At 33.5% G+C, this 20,604-nt stretch overlaps 1 protein-coding gene and 1 long non-coding RNA gene across 9 annotated transcripts in view; one reads left to right on the top strand and one right to left on the bottom strand.

The window, feature by feature from the left end:
- The window catches only part of LOC129742602 (probable G-protein coupled receptor CG31760), a 240,525-nt gene extending 222,041 nt beyond the window's left edge, over nucleotides 1–18,484 (bottom strand). For 4 of the 8 annotated variants that reach the window (XM_055734522.1, XM_055734521.1, XM_055734527.1 and 1 more), the window contains exon 1: nucleotides 17,194–18,320. The gene's annotated coding sequence lies outside the window, so the exon portion shown is untranslated. The other 4 variants (XM_055734523.1, XM_055734525.1, XM_055734526.1 and 1 more) reach the window with 4 other exon arrangements.
- On the top strand, nucleotides 14,560–15,120 carry LOC129742608 (uncharacterized). Its single transcript, XR_008736545.1, has 2 exons — nucleotides 14,560–14,646; nucleotides 14,735–15,120. It is a non-coding gene; the product is annotated as an uncharacterized LOC129742608 (long non-coding RNA).
- Nucleotides 18,485–20,604: the final 2,120 nt, after the last annotated feature.

The following is a 20,604-nucleotide window of genomic DNA, read 5'->3' as shown; positions in this document are numbered from 1 at the left end:
ATGATAAAAAAAATTAAAAAGGTTCAAAAGATTGAATAGATTAAAAAAATTTAAAAAGATCAAAAAGGATTATAAAGATTAAAAACATTGAAAAGATTAAAAAAGATTAAAAAGATTAAAAAGATTAAAAAGATAAAAAAGATTAGTAAAATTAAAAAGGTTAAAAGGATTAAAAAGATTAAAAAGATTAAAAAGATTGAAAAGATTAAAAAGATTAAAAAGATTAAAAACATTGAAAAGATTAAAAAGATTAAAAAGATTGAAAAGATTAAAAAGATTTAAAAGATTAAAAAGATAAAAAAGTTTTAAAAGATTGAAAAGATGAAAAAGATTCAAAAGATCAAAAAGATTAAAAAGATTAAAAAGATTGAAAAGATTTTAAAGATTTAAAGGTTTAAAAGATTAAAAAGATTAAAAAGATTAAAAAGATTAAAAAGATTAAAAAGATTAAAAAGATTAAAAAGATTAAAAAGATTGAAAAGATTAAAAAGATTAAAAAGATTAAAAAGATTAAAAAGATTAAAAAGATTAAAAAGATTAAAAAGATTAAAAAGATTAAAAAGATTAAAAAGATTAAAAAGAATAAAAAGATTAAAAAGATTAAAAAGATTAAAAAGATTAAAAAGATTAAAAAGATTAAAAAGATTAAAAAGATTAAAAAGATTAAAAAGATTAAAAAGATTAAAAAGATTAAAAAGATTAAAAAGATTAAAAAGATTAAAAAGATTAAAAAGATTAAAAAGATTAAAAAGATTAAAAAGATTAAAAAGATTAAAAAGATTAAAAAGATTAAAAAGATTAAAAAGATTAAAAAGATTAAAAAGATTAAAAAGATTAAAAAGATTAAAAAGATTAAAAAGATTAAAAAGATTAAAAAGATTAAAAAGATTAAACAGATTAAAAAGATTTAAAAAAATTAAAAAGATTAAAAAGATTAAAAAGATTAAAAAGATTGAAAAGATTAAAAATTTTAAAAAGATTAAAAAGATTAAAAAAATTAAAAAGATTAAAAAGATTAAAAAGATTAAAAAGATTAAAAAGATTAAAAGATAAAAAAGATTCAAAAAATTAAAAAGATTGAGAAGATTAGAAAGATAAAAAAGAGTAAAAAGATTAAAACGATTAAAAAGATTATTGACACGAGGGCCAAAACGTTGGTAAAGTAGCACAAATAAACAAAAAAAAATATAAAAAGATCAAAAAGATTAAAAAGAATAAAATGATTTAAAAGATTAAAAAGATTGAAAAGATTAAAAAAAATTAAAAAGATTAAATAAATTTAGAAGATTAAAAAGATTAAAAAGATTGAAAAGATTAAAAAGACTAAAAAGATTAAAAAGATTAAAAAGATTAAAAAGATTAAAAAGATTAAAAAGATTTAAAAGATTAAAAAGATTAAAAAGATTAAAAAGATTAAAAAGATTAAAAAGATTAAAAAGATTAAAAAGATTAAAAAGATTAAAAAGATTAAAAAGATTAAAAAGATTAAAAAGATTAAAAAGATTAAAAAGATTAAAAAGATTAAAAAGATTAAAAAGATTAAAAAGATTAAAAAGATTAAAAAGATTAAAAAGATTAAAAAGATTAAAAAGATTAAAAAGATTAAAAAGATTAAAAAGATTAAAAAGATTAAACAGATTAAAAAGATTAAAAAGATTAAAAAGATTAAAAAGATTAAAAAGATTAAAAAGATTAAAAAGATTAAAAGATTAAAAAGATTTAAAAAATTAAAAAGATTCAAAAGATTAAAAAAGATTGTACGTCTCGGTGGTTGAGTGGTTAGCGTGGTAAGACGGTATTCGCTGGTCCACTGATGGCATGGGTTCGATTCCCATCTCGGTACTGGGTGTTAAATGTTAATCTTAAGTTGTCGACGTCATTTATTCAGTCTGCAAAGCCTAAATCGGCTAAGACGGTGTATGTCTTTTTTTAAAAAAAAAAAGAATAAAAAGATTAAAAAGATTAAAAAGATTAAAAAGATTAAAAAGATTAAAAAGATTAAAAAGATTAAAAAGATTAAAAAGATTAAAAAGATTAAAAAGATTAAAAAGATTAAAAAGATTAAAAAGATTAAAAAGATTAAAAAGATTAAAAAGATTAAAAAGATTAAAAAGATTAAAAAGATTAAAAAGATTAAAAAGATTAAAAAGATTAAAAAGATTGAAAAGATTAAAAAGATTGAAAAGATTAAAAAGATTGAAAAGATTAAAAAGATTAAAAAGATTAAAAAGATTAAAAAGATTAAAAAGATTAAAAAGATTAAAAAGATTAAAAAGATTAAAAAGATTAAAAAGATTAAAAAGATTAAAAAGATTAAAAAGATTGAAAAGATAAAAAAGATTAAAAAGATTAAAAAGATTAAAAAGATTAAAAAGATTAAAAAGATTAAAAAGATTAAAAAGATTAAAAAGATTAAAAAGATTAAAAAGATTAAAAAGATTAAAAAGATTAAAAAGATTAAAAAGATTAAAAAGATTAAAAAGATTTAAAAGATTAAAAAGATTAAAAAGATTAAAAAGATTAAAAAGATTTAAAAGATTAAAAAGATTGAAAAGATTAAAAAGATTAAAAAGATTAAAAAGATTAAAAAGATTAAAAAGATTAAAAAGATTTAAAAGATTAAAAAGATTAAAAAGATTCAAAAGATAAAAAAGATGAAAAAGATTCAAATGATTAAAAAGATTTAAAAGGTTAAAAAGATTAAAAACATTAAAAAATTAAAAAAAAGGATTGAAAAGATTCAATAGATTTAAAAGATTAAAAAGATGAAAAAGATGAAAAAGATTAAAAAGATGAAAAAATTTAAAAAGAATAAAAAGATTGAAAAGAATAAAGCGATTAAAATGATTGAAAAGATTTAAAAGATACAAAATTAAAAATATTGAAATGATTTAAAAGAATAAAATGCTTAAAATAATTGTAAAGATTCAAAAGATTATGGAGTTCAAAAATATGCGAAAGAAAAAATATTTAAAACATTTAAGAAAATGTTTTTGATCATTTAAAAGATTTTAAAAAATATGAAAGGTTATAAGAAATACACCTTTAAAAAAAATTATATAATTAAAAACTTGAAAATTAGTAAAATATTATTCAAATTATAAGTTTTTCAAAGTTCTTTACTGTTCCTAAAAGTCCTTCAAAATTATTCAAAACTATTAAAAAAAGGAAGAAAACCATTTAAAATTATTCAAAACTTTTCTGAATTATTCAAAATGTTTCAAAACAATTCAAATTTATTCGAAATGATTGGAAATGAGCCAAAATTATTAAAAATTCTCAATTATTTAAAATGATTCAAAATGATTCAAAATGATTCAAAATGATTCAAAATGATTCAAATTGATTCAAATGATTCAAAATGATTCAAAATGATTCAAAATGATTCAAAATGATTCAAAACAATTCAAATTTATTCGAAATGATTGGAAATGATCCGAAATTATTAAAAATTCTCAATTATTCAAAATGATTCAAAATGGTTTAAATTGATTCCAAATGATTCAAAATTATTCAAAATGATTCAAAATGATTCAAAATGATTCAAAATGATTCAAAATGTTTCAAAATGATTCAAAATGATTCAAAATGATTCAAAATGATTCAAAATGATTCAAAATGATTCAAAATGATTCAAAATGATTCAAAATGATTCAAAATGATTCAAAATGATTCAAAATGATTCAAAATGATTCAAAATGATTCAAAATGATTCAAAATGATTCAAAATGATTCAAAATGATTCAAAATGATTCAAAATGATTCAAAATGATTCAAAATGATTCAAAATGATTCAAAATGATTTAAAATGATTCAAAATGAGTCAAAATGATTCAAAGTGATTCAAAATGATTTAAAAAGATTCAAAATGTTTCAAAATGATTCAAAATGATTCAAAATGATTCAAAATGATTCAAAATGATTCAAAATGATTCAAAATGATTCAAAATGATTCAAAATGATTCAAAATGATTCAAAATGATTCAAAATGATTCAAAATGATTCAAAATGATTCAAAATGATTCAAAATGATTCAAAATGATTCAAAATGATTCAAAATGATTCAAAATGATTCAAAATGATTCAAAATGATTCAAAATGATTCAAAATGATTCAAAATGATTCAAAATGATTCAAAATGATTCAAAATGATTCAAAATGATTCAAAATGATTCAAAATGATTCAAAATGATTCAAAATGATTCAAAATGATTCAAAATGATTCAAAATGATTCAAAATGATTCAAAATGATTCAAAATGATTCAAAATGATTCAAAATGATTCAAAATGATTCAAATTGATTCAAATGATTCAAAATGATTCAAAATGATTCAAAACAATTCAAATTTATTCGAAATGATTGGAAATGATCCGAAATTATTAAAAATTCTCAATTATTCAAAATGATTCAAAATGGTTTAAATTGATTCCAAATGATTCAAAATTATTCAAAATGATTCAAAATGATTCAAAATGATTCAAAATGATTCAAAATGATTCAAAATGTTTCAAAATGTTTCAAAATGATTCAAAATGATTCAAAATTATTCAAAATGATTCAAAATGATTCAAAATGATTCAAAATGATTCAAAATGATTCAAAATGATTCAAAATGATTCAAAATTATTCAAAATGATTCAAAATGATTCAAAATGATTCAAAATGATTCAAAATGATTCAAAATGATTCAAAATGATTCAAAATGATTCAAAATGATTCAAAATGATTCAAAATGATTCAAAATGATTCAAAATGATTCAAAATGATTTAAAATGATTCAAAATGAGTCAAAATGATTCAAAGTGATTCAAAATGATTTAAAAAGATTCAAAATGTTTCAAAATGATTCAAAATGATTCAAAATGATTCAAAATTATTCAAAATGATTCAAAATGATTCAAAATGATTCAAAATGATTCAAAATGATTCAAAATGGTTCAAAATGATTCAAAATGATTCAAAATTTTTCAAAATGATTCAAAATGATTCAAAATGATTCAAAATGATTCAAAATGATTCAAAATGATTCAAAATGATTCAAAATCATTCAAAATGATTCAAAATGATTCAAATTGGTTTCAAATGATTCAAAATGATTCAAAATGATTGAAAATGATTCATAATGATTTAAAATGATTCGAAATGATACAAAGTTATTCTTTATGATTCTCAATGAATTTTTACTACAGATTGATTTGAAGTTTGCATGCTGTTACTTATGCTTAAATTCTACTGAGGTGGTTCATTAAACAACTCTCAGCTGCCAGCGGTTAGTGGTATAGAACTTTTGACAAACGCCAGATAATACACCGTTAAATTGATTTAACCTACGCCTCGGCACAGGATGTTTACCGTCAGCCAGATAAGATCTTCACCACATCAAGCCACACGTCCACGCTTCTTCATTAACGTTTTACGACGTGTAAGTAATCAGAAAACGTTTTTCCCGAATTCGGTTGGCCCATTCCCATGACAGGTTGTCGAGTGTTTTCACCTCGTTTACACATTGAGACTGAGTTAAAACTTCTAACTTGGATGGAATGGAAGTGATTGTTGAAATTTACAAGGTAAATTTACGAACGTTTATGGTTTTGAGCTTAAAACCCAATTCTTTCTAGGAGAAAGTAGTGGTTAGTAGCTTGACTAATGATAAGTTGGTATTCTTAGCTCATGGTCATAAGCTTATTCATATTTTAAAACAAGAAAAAAAAAGAATGAATATCAATAAATAAAGTAGTTATTATTCGCGAAGAAGTATTCAACAACTTCATTAAATCTTATGATCTACTTTCCTTACTTTTGAATATTCATCTCACATTTATTCCATTGTGCGGAATCTTGCACATGTTTCCGCCAGAAGTAAACGACTGGAACCTCCAAGGCCCAGATTTGGTTTGTGGTTGACACGCTCAAGACCATATTAATATATGTAACACGCGTAATATGTTTTTTTCTGCTGTTGTTTGGTACAGAAAGGGAAAAGGTTAAGGAAACGAAGAAGTACATGGAAGTTTGACGGAACAAGTTTGTGAGAACAAGACAGAGTGTTGACGGAGTGTGGTCGGTGAACTGACGACGATAAGGATAAATTCTAGGAAGGACTCTGGAAGGATTTCTGTGGTCTGGCATTAACAGCTCTGGAAATAAAGTTGTAGGTACTGAATATTTAAGATCATAATGTACTGGGTACGACACTTGTAAATATGTGATCAATGTGTTTCACATGGCTCGAAATATATTTGGGCTCAACATTTTATTCTGAGAATGACTTAAATATTATCAAAGTCAAAAGGTCATAAAAAGGATACTTTGCAAAGGATATGTAGATATATCACACGAGGCATGAAATAAATTAAAAAAAAAAAACTCGAAAGTAAAAATGAAAATAATTACAACAAATACTGCTTCAGTTTACTACGCATGAAGATTTGCCAAAAGAATTAAATGGGATGGATAAATCTTTTTTTTTTCTTTTTTTTTTTCATGCGGCAGCTTTATGAGAAATCACACGGCCCTTTTGAGGCCAAAATTTTTCACCGCGGGGGAAAGCTAGGTAAATGAAAAGCATAGTATCGTGTGAAGTGAGCAACAAAATAGTAGCCTTTGTAGGGCTGAGTTTTGTTGTCACAGTGAGTAGTATTGTGTCATGTGAAGTGTAGCCTTTGTAGGGCCGAGTTTTGTTGTCACAGTGAGTAGTATTGCGTCATGTGAAGTGAGCAGCAAATAGTAGCCTTTTTAGGGCTGAGTTTTGTTGTCACAGTGAGTAATATTGTGTCACGTGAAGTGAGCAACAAATAGTAGCCTTTGTAAGGCTGATTTTTGTTGTCACAGTGAGTAATATTAAGTCATATGAGGTGAGCAACAAATAGAAGCCTTTATAGGGCCAAGTTTTGTTGTCACAGTAAGTAGTATTGTGTCATGTGAAGTGAGCAACAAATAGTAGCCTTTGTAGGGCTGAGGTTTGTTGTCACAGTGAATAGTGTTATGTTGGGCCCTACCTGTCACCTATCTAACCTTCCTCGATTCAAAAACTTTGAGCCCATGATAGTTTTCACTTGAGATTAGCATAGATTGGCGTATAAAAATATTTACAAATGAGTAAGTCTTTAGAGATTCAGAACAAATGCGTGGCTACTCTGTAATTATATTAACAACTTGGATACCATAAAACAGAATCTCCATTAAAAGTTGTTTATCACTGTGGGGTCCGGTTAGGACCGCGAGATTATCTGGAGGATCTTGAGCTTACCTTGCGCAGTTTCGGACACTGCGTGAGAAAACTGTCTTGGTTGGCACTGTGCTTCACTGACGCGCGTCATCACGAGCATGATGGCTCTAGTATGGTGATCTCAAATGCCAAATCGCCATTCCGCCATATTGAAAAAAGTTTTGACAGCTGGCTGTAGTGTTTACGAAAAAAGGGGTCCAGGGATGCCAGGTGTTAGAGATAAAAAATCAGATGGCAAAAAAGTGTTTGTATGTGCACAAGCCAATCGTAAACGAAAGATCAAAAGATTTAAAACCGTACTTGGGTTTAGTTTATTTAATTATATTTAAATTGAGTTTTCGGAAAAAAGCAATGATATGAATGTATTGAATGAATTAATTTGTATTCTAAACACTTTTTTTAAATAAAATTACAATACACACAGTAAACGAAAATTACCGAGTTCGGTAATTTTTTTACCGAAATCCTAACATGTGTAAATCGGTAAACTGTTCGGTAATTTTTTCGGTAAAAAATAAACGAACATCGGTAAATCGATTCTTTATTTACCGATGTACGTTTATTTTTTACCGAAAAAAATACCGAACAGTTTACCGATTTACACATGTTAGGATTTCGGTAAAAAAATTACCGAACTCGGTAATTTTCGTTTACTGTGCAGTTCGGTCTATCCGTATGTTCCGAAAACGAAAAACTTTTCATTGACCGTTAATTATGATAGAAAGTATCTTAAAGGTTGGAACAAACAACCAAAACCCTAAACCGGATGTTGCTTGCTCCTTATTCTTGTTACCTTATCCAAAGAGCTATTTTGTTTCCCTTTAATCGAAAATTGTTGGATGAAAATAAAAGTAAATCGGTTCTGCTAAAGGAATGCTATAAATTCTGCTATTGATAATTTTCATGATTAAATGATAAACGATTTTATGATTCGAAATTTTATTTTCAAATAACTGTTGCATCATGTAAATACTGCTTGAGCCTTTTTGAATATTAACATTTTATTTATTTATTTATTTATTTATTTATTTATTTATTTATTTATTTATTTATTTATTTATTTATTTATTTATTTATTTATTTATTTATTTATTTATTCATTATAATTGAATTCATCGAACATAAATGTTTAAATGAAAAGGTTTAGTTACAATCAAATTAGTAAAACAATTTGGACTGACGAATTCGACGAATAAATCGGCTGGATGATTCTTCGAACTGATGCAGGTGCTCAGCATCCTGAAACATACGCACCATTGCACTGAGTGGTTCATTGTAGCCATACGATGTTCGATGGATTTGATGTGACAGCAACGAATTATATCGCAGAGTTCTCGATGGGGCACTGAGGTTTATCATCCTTAGGAGATTTGGCGATTGAACTTCTCCATTTATAATCTTAACAACGAAAGAAGCCTGTTGAGTCTTTCGGCGATATTCGAGGGTATCGAGACCCAAAAGCTGACAACTACAGCAGCATGCTCAGTTATAGATCTGACGAGGGCGCAGTACAGTGATTTCAAGCACAAAGGATCTTTGAATTCACGTGACACTTTGGTGATGAAGCCGAGCTGACGATTCGCTTTATTGATAACTGAAGAGCGTTGACTGTTGAAAGTAAGCTGCGCATCGAGGATCACGCCAAGATCATTCACTTCAAAGACCCTTTTCAAAAATTGGCTGCCGATACTATAGTCATAAGGGATCGGTGTTTCATTCCGATGAAAAGTAATCACAGAGCATTTTGAAACACTGACTGTAAGTTTGTTCGTTCTACACCATTCACCAAAGTGGTTCAGCAGAGATTGGAGGCAAATGCAATCAGCAGTACATTCCACTAGCAGAAATATTTTAAGGTCATCAGCATAACCAATTTTCGTTCCGTCTTCTAGGCTTGTAATCAAATCGTTAAAAAATAGCGCAAATAATAATGGTCCCAAAATACTCCCTTGAGGGACGCCAGATCGATTGGTAAAAGGATATGAAATGCTAGTGCCGTACTTGATCCTTATGCAGCGCTAGGTAAGAAAGGATTTCATCCAAGCAATCATGTTGTCATGAATGCCAAGCTTGGCAAGCTTAGCGAGCAAAATCTTATGGTCAATCGCGTCAAAAGACAAACTGGTAATACCACGATATTGCTTAACGTCTCGACGATCGCCATTTTTGTACACCGGAAACATAAACGAATTTTTCCATTTGTCTGGAAATTTTCTTTGCTGGAATGATCTGTTGTAGATTTTAGCCAGAGGCAAGGAAAGAGCTTCGATGCAGCGACGATAGATAACAGCTGGAATCCCATCAGGTCCAGGAGCAAATGAGCTTTTAAGCTTTTTCGCAGAGCGCTCAATAAGATCTTGATTAATTTCAAAAGTATTCAAGTCAAAAACATCGACAGGTACATGATTGATGGCTTCACTGCACTCTCTTTCGGATGAAACGGTGTTCAGAAAAACTGACTTGAAATGCTCTGCAAATAAGTTGCAACAGGTATCTGGGGAGTTACCGACAGCATCATTGTAGAAAACGGAAGTAGGTAAACAGCTCGTTTTTCGTTTTGCGTTTACGAAAGTCCAAAAACTTCGCGGGTTACTGCGTAAACTAGATTGTAAGCGTAGGACGTGGAGCTTATACAACGATGCGTTTAGTCTACGGTAAGCACCGCTTGCTGCTTTGAACTGTTGTTGAAAATCCTCTGTTCGATTTTTTCTCAGTCTGCGAAGACAAGCATTTTTTTTCCCGTCGTAGTTGCCGCAAGGTGAGCGTGCTCCAAGCGGGTGTCATAGGCGCTTTAAATCTTTAAACGTGCGAATTCAACCAGGTACAGATCAAGTTGCAGAACGAATCTGTCATAGCATCAACTGATGAGTCTCCGAAAACTGCATCCCAGTCAACACTGTTCAAGTATTGAAAGAGCAACGAAAAGTCCGTTTTCCGGAAATTTAAAGGCCTATTCCTAGGTTCGGAGGTGTTTCGAGAACCGTAATTGGTAGACATAGCAACAGGTAAATCGAAGACGATAGGTGGGTGATGTATGTCTATCGGTACGAGCACATCGGGAGCATTTCTAGTTACAATTAGTTCCTCACTTGAACCAAAAACAAGATCCAGTATCCGTCCGAGATGATTGCTGATAACGTTGAATTGATTCAGATTGAGCGAATTCATTCCATCGATCAATGAGGCGGCGGAAGCACTGATAGGTGTAACATTCAAGAGTTTCGCACCTGCATCACTCGCCTCCCACAACAAACGAGGTTGGTTATAATCGCCACATACCAAGACGGATTCCTCAGCAGAAGCACGGGTGCACAACTCGCGTACGGTGGCCACATGGGACTCCAAAATGTGCATACAATTACTTTTGTCAGGAGGCACATATATGGCACAGAAAATAATTTTTTTCCCGTTGATGTTCGCTGCAACACAGACTTGTTCTAAATCATATCCGCTATCAGTGGTGACAAAGCTGCTCACGTGGTGTTGTTTAACAGCAATCAAAACTCCACCAAAGCATTTTTTTAAACTATTTCGCGAGCTGCGGTCGCATCGAAACAATGAGTACCTATTGCCGAATAGTTGGGCAGTATTGATCGAATCAGTCAAGCCAGTTTCGGTCAAAATGATGACATCGTAGTTGCAATCGATAGTTGCCAGATAGAAGTCCTCAGTTTTAGTGCGTAGGCCCCGAACATTTTGGTAATAGCACCAAGCTGCCTCTTTGGGTTGAGTAGACGGAGTGCTGTTCGATGCAAGGCTAGAAGGCAAAAATGCATCACTGGGTGAAGTGCTCGGAACAGACAAATACTTGCCGTAACTTGGCAATTGGAAGCCTCCCCCTGAACCACCTGACCGATCAACGGGACGACTTGTAACAGGAACAGTCGGTCGTTGGTGGCCAGAGCAGAGAGCTTCCGAATTGACATGAGTAATGATGCGTCCCGAAATCCAATTGCAATTTACCGGAACACCCTCGGTAGCCGGGTTTTCGTCGGCAGTAGGCTGCAGCAGTAAGTTGCCATCAACATGTATTGATTCATCGTCACGGACAAAACTAAGTACATTCGACGCATACGATGCGTGGCTGGAAAGTTGAGATGCATGACGGAAGGGAAATCTTAAAACAGACGAATACTTGCCATTGAATGGCAATTGGAAGCCTCCCCCTGAACCACCTGACCGATAAACGGGACGACTTTGGACAGGAACAGTCGGTCGTTGGTGGCCAGAGAAGAGAGCAGTTAATATACCTTCACCACCACCCACGAGCAGCGCTGAGCTGGAGCTTTGCTGCACTTGAGGATGACTAGCAATTGGACAGCATCACCTGCAGAATCCTTAAGGGGCTCAATCCATCCCGGACAATCAACAGTATGCAGTGGATCGAACTGATTCCCCAACCCACTCATCGGACTTATCCTCATGCTGCTCAGGCGCATAACGTTGCGCCTATTTTCCTATTTCAGCTCATCGGTTCCCTCGTTCAAAAGTGCCAAAAACTTCATCTGGTTTTCCCAAATGCTACCCATCAGATCCAGATTTCTCGATTAAATCTTCTGGAGCAGCGATGGCAACAGACGGGGGTCCTCCTGAAGCAGCTTCTTCATCTCGATGAAGATCGGATGTTCCTGCAGGAGGGCCAGCCGCTTCTCGGACGATGGAATGTAACGCCTCGCCATGTTACCATCCGATTCGATGACTTTCTGCTGCTTCTAGATAGCTCTTGAAAGAAAAAAGTGTTGAATAAGCATAAATTTGTCATAAGTAATGCAAAATTAATGTTACTCACCGCTACCGACAAAGCTGGCACCGTCGTTTATAAGTTCAACCTCTTCCAGCTTTGCTAACCAGCCCGGAGCTCAGCCGGAAGATTTTGTTTCGATTCTATGAATTATATTTGCAAAAATCAAGGCGAAATCTTTGTCTAAGCAATATCTTGATGATTGGCAAAACTTCGTGTTTTACAAAAAATCAGAGCACCTGGCATCCCAGCCAGCCAGCAGCCAGCCAAACAGCCAGCTGTCAAATTTCGGCTCCTCCTCCGCATCCAACCCTCGTCTACTTTTTGCCAAAGTGAGACCACCATATCTAGAGCCATCATGATCACGAGCACTCGGTTGGAACACGACTGACGAATGCTTGTGCGAATGCGACGGAAGAGTGGGAAGGGAGATGAAGGATTTGTCGACTAACAAGGGGCTATCAGATGGCATTTGACGTTGATATGCAAATCTATTTTGCATTTAAAAAGGGCCGTTTTTTAGCACTCCACAATCACTGCAGCAATTGTAAAAAAATATCTACGTTACACAAACAATAAAATAATTGATAAATAACCAAACAAGAGCGTACTACTAATGACAATGCTGTTCCTCTAAAGCCTCATCGCTAACTCTGAACATCTTCTCAGAGTAACTTTCCTCAAGTTATTTGGTTGAAATAAATAACACTCCTATTTTTAATTATCAAAGTGATATAAATGAGCCTCTTACCATGCCCACGGAGTTAAATGGGATGGATAAATCTACATGTATAAACATGGATTTTCGTCTGTCTGTCTATTCCCTATGAATTCGGAATGAAGAGTGAGGCTCCCGTACAATTTGTATTGCATATCTCGAGAACAATTCGATCCAATGGAACCAAATTTTACACGGTAGGGTATTTGAGAACAATAAAGGGTTTATCGATATTTACTGATTTTTGTTTTTCTAAAATACAAAATTTTATTTTTCAAATATTCATCATCTCCATTCTACATTCCATTTTCAGAAAAAGCTTTTCAAATCTTAAAATTTTATTCATTTTCTGCAAATTCTTCATCCAATCCAAAAATATTCTTCACAAAAGCCTTCCCAATCTATGCCTTCCCAATCTATGCCTTCCTGACGCTCTGTTTTTGTTTACCAGAGCCAGAACAATCCGAAAACTTTCTTTGCAAACAGCTTTCCCGAACTTCTTTAACTCAGTCTCTGTTAACGAAAGTCGGAATAATTTGATAGAATTATTTGAAACTGTCTTCTCAACCAGAAGGGTACATCAAAACAAACAATCAGCAGCAGTAGCGTTAAAAATCCGCGCTTCATAAGCCAATTCCGTCTTTTTCCACCGGAAGGCCAAATCAACACAAACAATCAGCAGCAGCAGCCTTAAAAATCTGCACTTCTAAATCCATTCCGTCTTTTTGCACCGGAAAGCCAAACCAAATAAAAAATCAGCAGCAACAGTCATCAAAATATGTGCTTCTAAAGCCATTCCGTCTTTTTCCACCACCAAATTCATAACAAACAATCAGCAGCAGCAGCCTTTAAAATCTGCACTTACTAAGGCACTTCCACCTTTTCCCACCGGACGACCAAATCAAAGCGAACAGCCAGCCGCAACAGTCCTAAAGATATATGTTTGTAAAGCCACCGGAATGCCGAATCATAACAATGAGCAGAAGCAGCCTTGAAAATCTGCGCTTCTATAGCCAACTTAATTTTTTCCACCGGAAAGCCAAACCAAAACAAACAAACAGCAGCAACAGTCTTAAAAATCAGTGCTTCCAAAGCCAATTCCGGTGACCGAATCAGAAATAAATTTTTCGTAGCAGCAGTTTTGACGATCTGCGCTCTCTTTCCTTATTCTACCAACCACGCCATTGTCGTGATTTTACGATTCTTAGGAATCTTAATTCAAAAATTCACTCAGACACGTCTTTCACTCTCAAGAATCGATCAATGACTGACTTTGTTTTGTTTGTTTTGCCTTGTGTTGCCAAAATAGCAAACGGTGTTATAGACCGGGAGACAAGGAAATTTTTTTTCGCATGTTTTTCAACATCAATTTTCATCATGTCTAGTCCCTTATATTTGAACTTACACAGTTGGATTCCTTTCTCTACAGAAAATTTCGCTGACTGCATGTTTGAGTCAAGACCCATCTCTGAGTCGCAGTTCAAAAATAGTTGTCACAGACTTTTATTTTATTTTATTTAACTTCAGTGCTGCCGAATACAACCATTATTTTATTTAATTTTAATTAAATTTAATTTATTTTCTGCATATCCTTCATCTCATCCCTACACGCAGAAAAAGAAAGGGGGTTGGTTTCTACAAAACGTTTTGTTATTTTATTTTGTATTTTAAAAGCGGATAATTGAATGGCTTTCACAAAAAATTCGATTACGGATAAAAGAGAAATTTTGTTATTTTTATACACTCATATTTTACTGTATGCAATTAAAATTTGGTTTAGTTAGAAACTTATATTGGGTCTATTCGATAATCGTGTTGTTGAAAAACGATAAGTCGAAAAAAGAAAAAAAAAGTGATTAAAATTTTTAGCATCAGAACACAGAGCTGTCTGTCGTTCTTTTTTTAGCAAGCAAAGTACTCTCGTTTCGTGGCTCCGGCATTTTGCTTTTCCAAGAAGGTGTGTAAGTCCCAGAAAAATACATTTTCCAGCTGATAAACATCGTGTAATTTTTTTTAAACCGGTGTTATTTCTGCTCTCCTTTCAGTGCTTAGGTGTTATCAGAACAGGCGGAATCGATAACCATGGACATGGTACTGGTGCCACCCATCCGAAATAGAACCAAGAAAGACCATCCAGGTCCGGTAGAACATCATTCCGGTAAAGTCGAAGCTTGCCATCGTGCCTACTCACGGTTATGGAAAACTGATATGTAGCAGTCGGAGATGGCGGTGTACTACCAGTATCCGGAAGCTGAGGGAAATTAAGGAAGCGAGACGGGCCCTTTAACCTGCATTTGGGAAGCAAACCAGACATACGCATTTTTATCCTTACCAACGGAATGGTCGTCCCCAATGCCAGCCGGAATGGTAGGTAATTTCAATTGACATTGGTGTTTGTAGAAGAAATATGTGAATAAAGAATATAATTTAATGTTTTCTTGATTAAACTCTTAGATCCGAAAATTCAAATTATTCAAATCATGGTTATTAAATTTGAAATAAAAAAAAATATTTTCAGCACAAAGTTTAATTATTTTGAGCCCATCAATGATTTATTTTTCCAATACAAAAAAATTTTGTAGTTCTCAACTCAATTTCGTTTTATTGTTTTGACAGAAACTTCGATTCATTTTTAAAAAAGGTGTATTTTAGTTTCAATGAAACGATAAGTTTAAATCGAATCGATATTTTTTGTCAGTGTTATCAAAAATATATTTGTGCTTTTTCCCAACCAAAATTTTTATTATTTTTGGCCGAAATCTTATTATTTTTAAAATATATTTTTCTGCGTGTAAACTGACTTGAAAGTTTTTAATCAAATGAGGCTTATCTTGTGTCATTTTTTCGAGGAATCAAGTGAAGGACGTTCCGAAATTTATTATAATTTATATTTTTATTTCAATTTTGTCTAGATTTAGTGATTTTAATGTAGTTTATTTTTATTTACGTACCCGAGTGGATGACTGGAAATACAATTGGCATGGAGTGCATTTATCATTCATTGAAGGTACTATTGTCTGAGCGTGTAGAAAAAATGGAAGAAATAAAAGTACCGGTAACGACATCTAGTGGCTCTTAGCTGAGTTGCAAAAATGGTGTCGATTGTTTTGAAATCACTGTTGGTATTTTTTCAGACGGTTGGGGCTCCAGCCCGAACTCTGGTTCTCTGTGGTTAAAGCCATCGCACGTTTTGTAAAGTGGAGTCTAGAGTTATGGCTGATAAGATAAGGTAAGATAGGTCTATTTTGGTTTAAAATTTTCTAGTAAAAATCAGTGGTTTTCTGGATTGTTTACAAAATCGGGGAATAAGGGATCTAAAAGGCACTATATCTCCGTTCGTAAGCTTGTATGGCATCTGAAGCTATGTTCAATCGAATTTCCGGATATTTTCACTAAAGGAAAGTATATTTCCATGGTTGTGGACGGGAGGATATTGAATTATTATTCGCGATTAATACACTTTCATCCTCATTGTTCATGAGGTCTCAAAAGCTTTGTTTTGGTTAAAAACTGATCCTCGATTTTTCGCAAATTTTTTTAGTATGGTTTGCATGAGTAAATTTGAACATTTAAATTTGTATGGGAAAATTGAATATTTTGTACTGAAAAATCAACATTCCTTTTTTTCTTCTGTGCAAGCTACTGGTGCCTAGCTAGATATTGCATGACTACTTTGCAGGCAAAAAATCGTGGATTAGTTTTGAACCAAAACGAAGCTTTCAAGACCCGGTGTTTGAGAATTTATAAATGATCTCAAATTGATTCAGTCTACTGGATATATTCGGCAAATTGGTTATGAAAATCTCAAAATAAACCTTCGTTTTATTTTAAAAGTTTAGTGTGACAAACAAAATGATTTGTTCATTTGAATTCATCCGAAGACTAGATTAAAAATGGAGGGTGTTAAAAATATCACGACTTCCATTACCAAATTGTAGTTTGCTTCATTTTTCATCTCTCAAATTTGATAAGAAAATTCCCGAGAGCAGCAGTTTCTTCGAAACGCCATCAAGGGAGAGGTGTTACCGTTCACATGACACCCTGGGTGAAGCGTTGAAGTAAATGGAATTCCATAAAACACAAGGAAAACAGAAGTAAATTCCGGCTAAAATTTACAGTCGAATCCAGTCAAGCACCCAAGACCACCTCAACCAATCGACAGACACACACATTAGGGAGACGTCTTGTCTACAAGGTGGCGCCCCACCCACGCACAACTCAGTGAAATCCCAAAGGGAGAGCCCCACAAAATCACGTCATTGTTATTCCCGATCACGTAACACCATCATCCTCGGATGGTGGATCGGTGAATGACGACGAGGACGACGAGGACGACGACGACGACAACAAGAGGGCTGAAATCCACAATCTGTGATGTTTTTCACCCTGTGATGACTCCCTTTTTTGGGTGGGTAGGAGCTAAGATGAATTGAAATGATGATGGCGCGCGGTTTTGGACTGTCGGAAAGATAGATGGATTTTTTTCGTCTATTTTATGCTTTACCTGTGTCTTCTGAATCCACTGAAAAGCCGAGGGCCAACGAAAGGTGATCCCTTTGAAGTTTTTGAAGGTATTCCTCGGGTGCGCTCCGATGAAGACGATGGTGTTTTGATAGCTCTGAAATCAGTTTTGATGGTGCATAATCGTCGTTGCCGGGCGTCACAGCGGTACTTTTTACTAAGTTTAATCTCGACTTTAGGAAAATGCACTTTAGGTCATTTTTGGTAGCCCCGCAATCTAATTTTCCGCACAAGGTTAGGGGTTGTTACACAATTTTCACATTTTCATTCGATTGGATTTTCATTTGCCACCTTCTTCTTCTAGAGAGATATCCTGGCCAAGGCGAAGGCTACTTGGATTGGATGAAAAGCGCAATTCCCTCTCGTGTTTTTCACTTCACATGCAATTGAACACTCTTTCTTTCTTCCAGGCTTCCAGTAAGACACATCCAAAACAGGAAATTCGAATCGGTCGCTCTGCTCCGGTTCTGCCTATAAATAGCTGCCTCGTTGCAACTAGTGTATTTCTAAAACATCCGAAAACCAGGGTGAAAAGGGAAGAGATCACAACATTTCGAGCAGCTTGTAAACAGCTCACTGTTGCACTAAGCTCGTACTTCTGAGGGAAAAGATTTTTTTCCGGACGTCAACTGGAGCAGCTCCCCAATTGCTTAACCCGGGCCAAAAAAGGACACCCCGAAAGTAAGCTGTTGGTTGTATTATTATCCGCCGGGAAATGGCCCCTTCAGAACGTATGTAGTTTCCCGAAGCAGGAAGGAGGCAGCTGTGAACTACTTTCTCCCGAAGAGACCACAATGAACAAAATAATGAAAAACTTCACCCCATCATTTCACATAAAACGCAACAACGACAACGCTTCTCGGTGGACCTCCATCAGCTAGCCTAACTCCAGGCGGGATTCGTTCGGGCAACAACAAAATGACATATCCACCCACTCTCAACTCCAGTCCAGACCCAGCCAGGACGACACCGTCCTTGATGAAGCTCTAGCTACGTCCTGATGTTCTTTCTCACTGCCAACCTGTTATTGGGGAAACTCCCAACCCAAAACCACCGGAGCCTTTCCAAACGCGCGCGCACGTACAAAAGCACACACACACACACGTTTACAGAAGCTACCCACCCACTTGCTTCTACCCCCCACACCAGTGCACTTGAACCGGAAACCGCGAACCCGAACCACCACCCGCCAATTGATTACTCCGTGTATGACCTCGGAATGTCTGGACCACCACGGAAAAACGGTCCCAAACAACGACGCCCAACGCTCGGGACGGCGGCCAACACTCGACTGATTCGATGCTCCACGGAAAGTGTCCTTCTCGTTGGTCGAGACTGTCTGGCATCCTCCTCAATCCACGAAACCGGAGACGGATGCAGCTGCCTGGATGAAGGGGCATCTCCCAAACGAAAAAGCTCGCTCTCATTCAAGTTTAGGATACGTTGAGAGAAGCAGCTTTCGGGTTCCCATGGTAGTTGAAACAGGAAGTGGGAGCTTTAGTCGCCACGACCTCCTTTCCCCTTATTCTTGGAGGTGTACTGCTCTAGGATTTCTAGAAGGTATCTGACTAGTTTTGTGGGTGGTTTTATGAGGAGTTGGATGCGGTGGGTAGAACCAAAAATAATATATTCCAAGATACCTAGCTCTTAAAATATTTCATATAAACGCCAACGGACAATCTTTTAACAAACCTTAACACCATCTACTGACAGAAAAGGTCAACATTTCTCGATAATTGAATTTTTCACTTGTACCCCTCGTTCCGGGGGGTTCAAATGCACTCTAATATGCTTTTGTTCAAATTTGGAATACATTTGCAAAATGTACTCTGACATACTTTCGCCAATTTTTGGAGAAATGCTATGCCACTGACTCAATTTAATTGAGAACCTCACTCGTTTTTGCGCATTCAGATTCCTCAATAAAAAATAATAATCTTCAATTTTAACAGATAATTTATTTGTACTTCATATCTGGTTGAGGCTGATCATTGATTTCAAATTCCACGGAACAGTGCTGAGGATATTGCGATTAAGGGTTTTGATGACTTGGCCAAGTATTTATTTTTATTGCGATCCTGATTTATGTTATAACATGATATTTAATACAGATTATTTTACCAAGGTCTTAATTTAATTTAGTTTAATTCATTCAGATGAAGATAAATTGTATCTAGTTTTATTCAGATGTTTTATTCAAAATCTTAAAATTGCAAAGTTTTCCAGTTTAAGTTTAAACATCTATAGTAGCTACTTGAAAGCAAGTGATAAATAACATAATTAAGAAATTTAAAATTTTAAAATTATTTCATATCAGGAAATGCTATTTCGCTTTTTTTTCAAAATCAGCCATTTCTATAACAAAAAAGCAGAAAGTAGTGTTTTACTGTTTTCTAACTGTCAAATGAGATTTAGAAAAAAAAAAATTCAAACCTGTCCACGTGGACATCCGAGGACGGGTTTAGGGTATGCCAAACGTCCACGCTTGTCCGAGCAGAGGAAGGAGGGGGTCTAAAATTGCATTTTTCTATCCACGTGGTATCTGAACGGCCCCCAAGAAAAAAAAGCTTTGAATAGCGAATGACGACTCTGATACCGAAAAACCGTGCTAATTTTGGAGAGCCAAGATCACGTAGAGAAAGATCTCAGTGTGTTTGTTGTGCAAATGAACCTTCAAAATGCTAGTTTTTTCCGACCGTGTAATATAAATTGTTTTTTTTTTCTTAGCGTGTTTTACTGAATAGTTGCATTTCTGCCGCAGCATTTGATGGTGGCGCTTTTGGATTTTGTCCGTCGATTTCTGCAAGAGTTCCGAATCTTGTAATGGATAATTTTTGGTAGAACCCAGGAAGAAATATTTATTAAATACGTGTGTGCGTGCGTTGCGAATGTCATTCGTCGAGAGATAAGAAAAATGAGATTGCATACCCATCACCAGAGCACCGCAGCACCGGTTGTGTTTCTGTTGGTGGTGTAATTTGAATTCTGTTTCTGCTAGGAATTTCGAGTAGCGTACTTCAGGAGTCCTGGGTAGTATATGATAATATGAAAAAAAAAAAGCAATGCTCTCATATTTCGAATAATTTTAATTATTCTTAAAGATTCACCAATTTGAAAATTAAAAAAAAAAATCAATCAATTAAAATACTAAGCTATGATCTCAAGAAAAAAAAAATGCAACGCTTTCTAATATTTTTAACTCTGGAATGCATGTTGATGATTTTCGAGAAAGTTACCAAACAAAAAGCACTTCAACAAAAGATTTGTTCTTAAAAAGTTCCTGAAACAGTTGGAAAACTTCTTGCACAAAATTATATACTTGAAATCGATTTTCCGTTCCCAAAAACTGCCGTGTGCAACTTTTCAACTCAATCTAGAGTAGAATAACGTAAAT

This window comes from Uranotaenia lowii, chromosome 2 (assembly GCF_029784155.1).
Source record: "Uranotaenia lowii strain MFRU-FL chromosome 2, ASM2978415v1, whole genome shotgun sequence".
NCBI classification, from domain to species: Eukaryota; Metazoa; Arthropoda; class Insecta; order Diptera; family Culicidae; genus Uranotaenia; species Uranotaenia lowii.
Note: the sequence above shows the minus strand (reverse complement) of the source record. Positions and strands in the feature narration are given on the sequence as shown.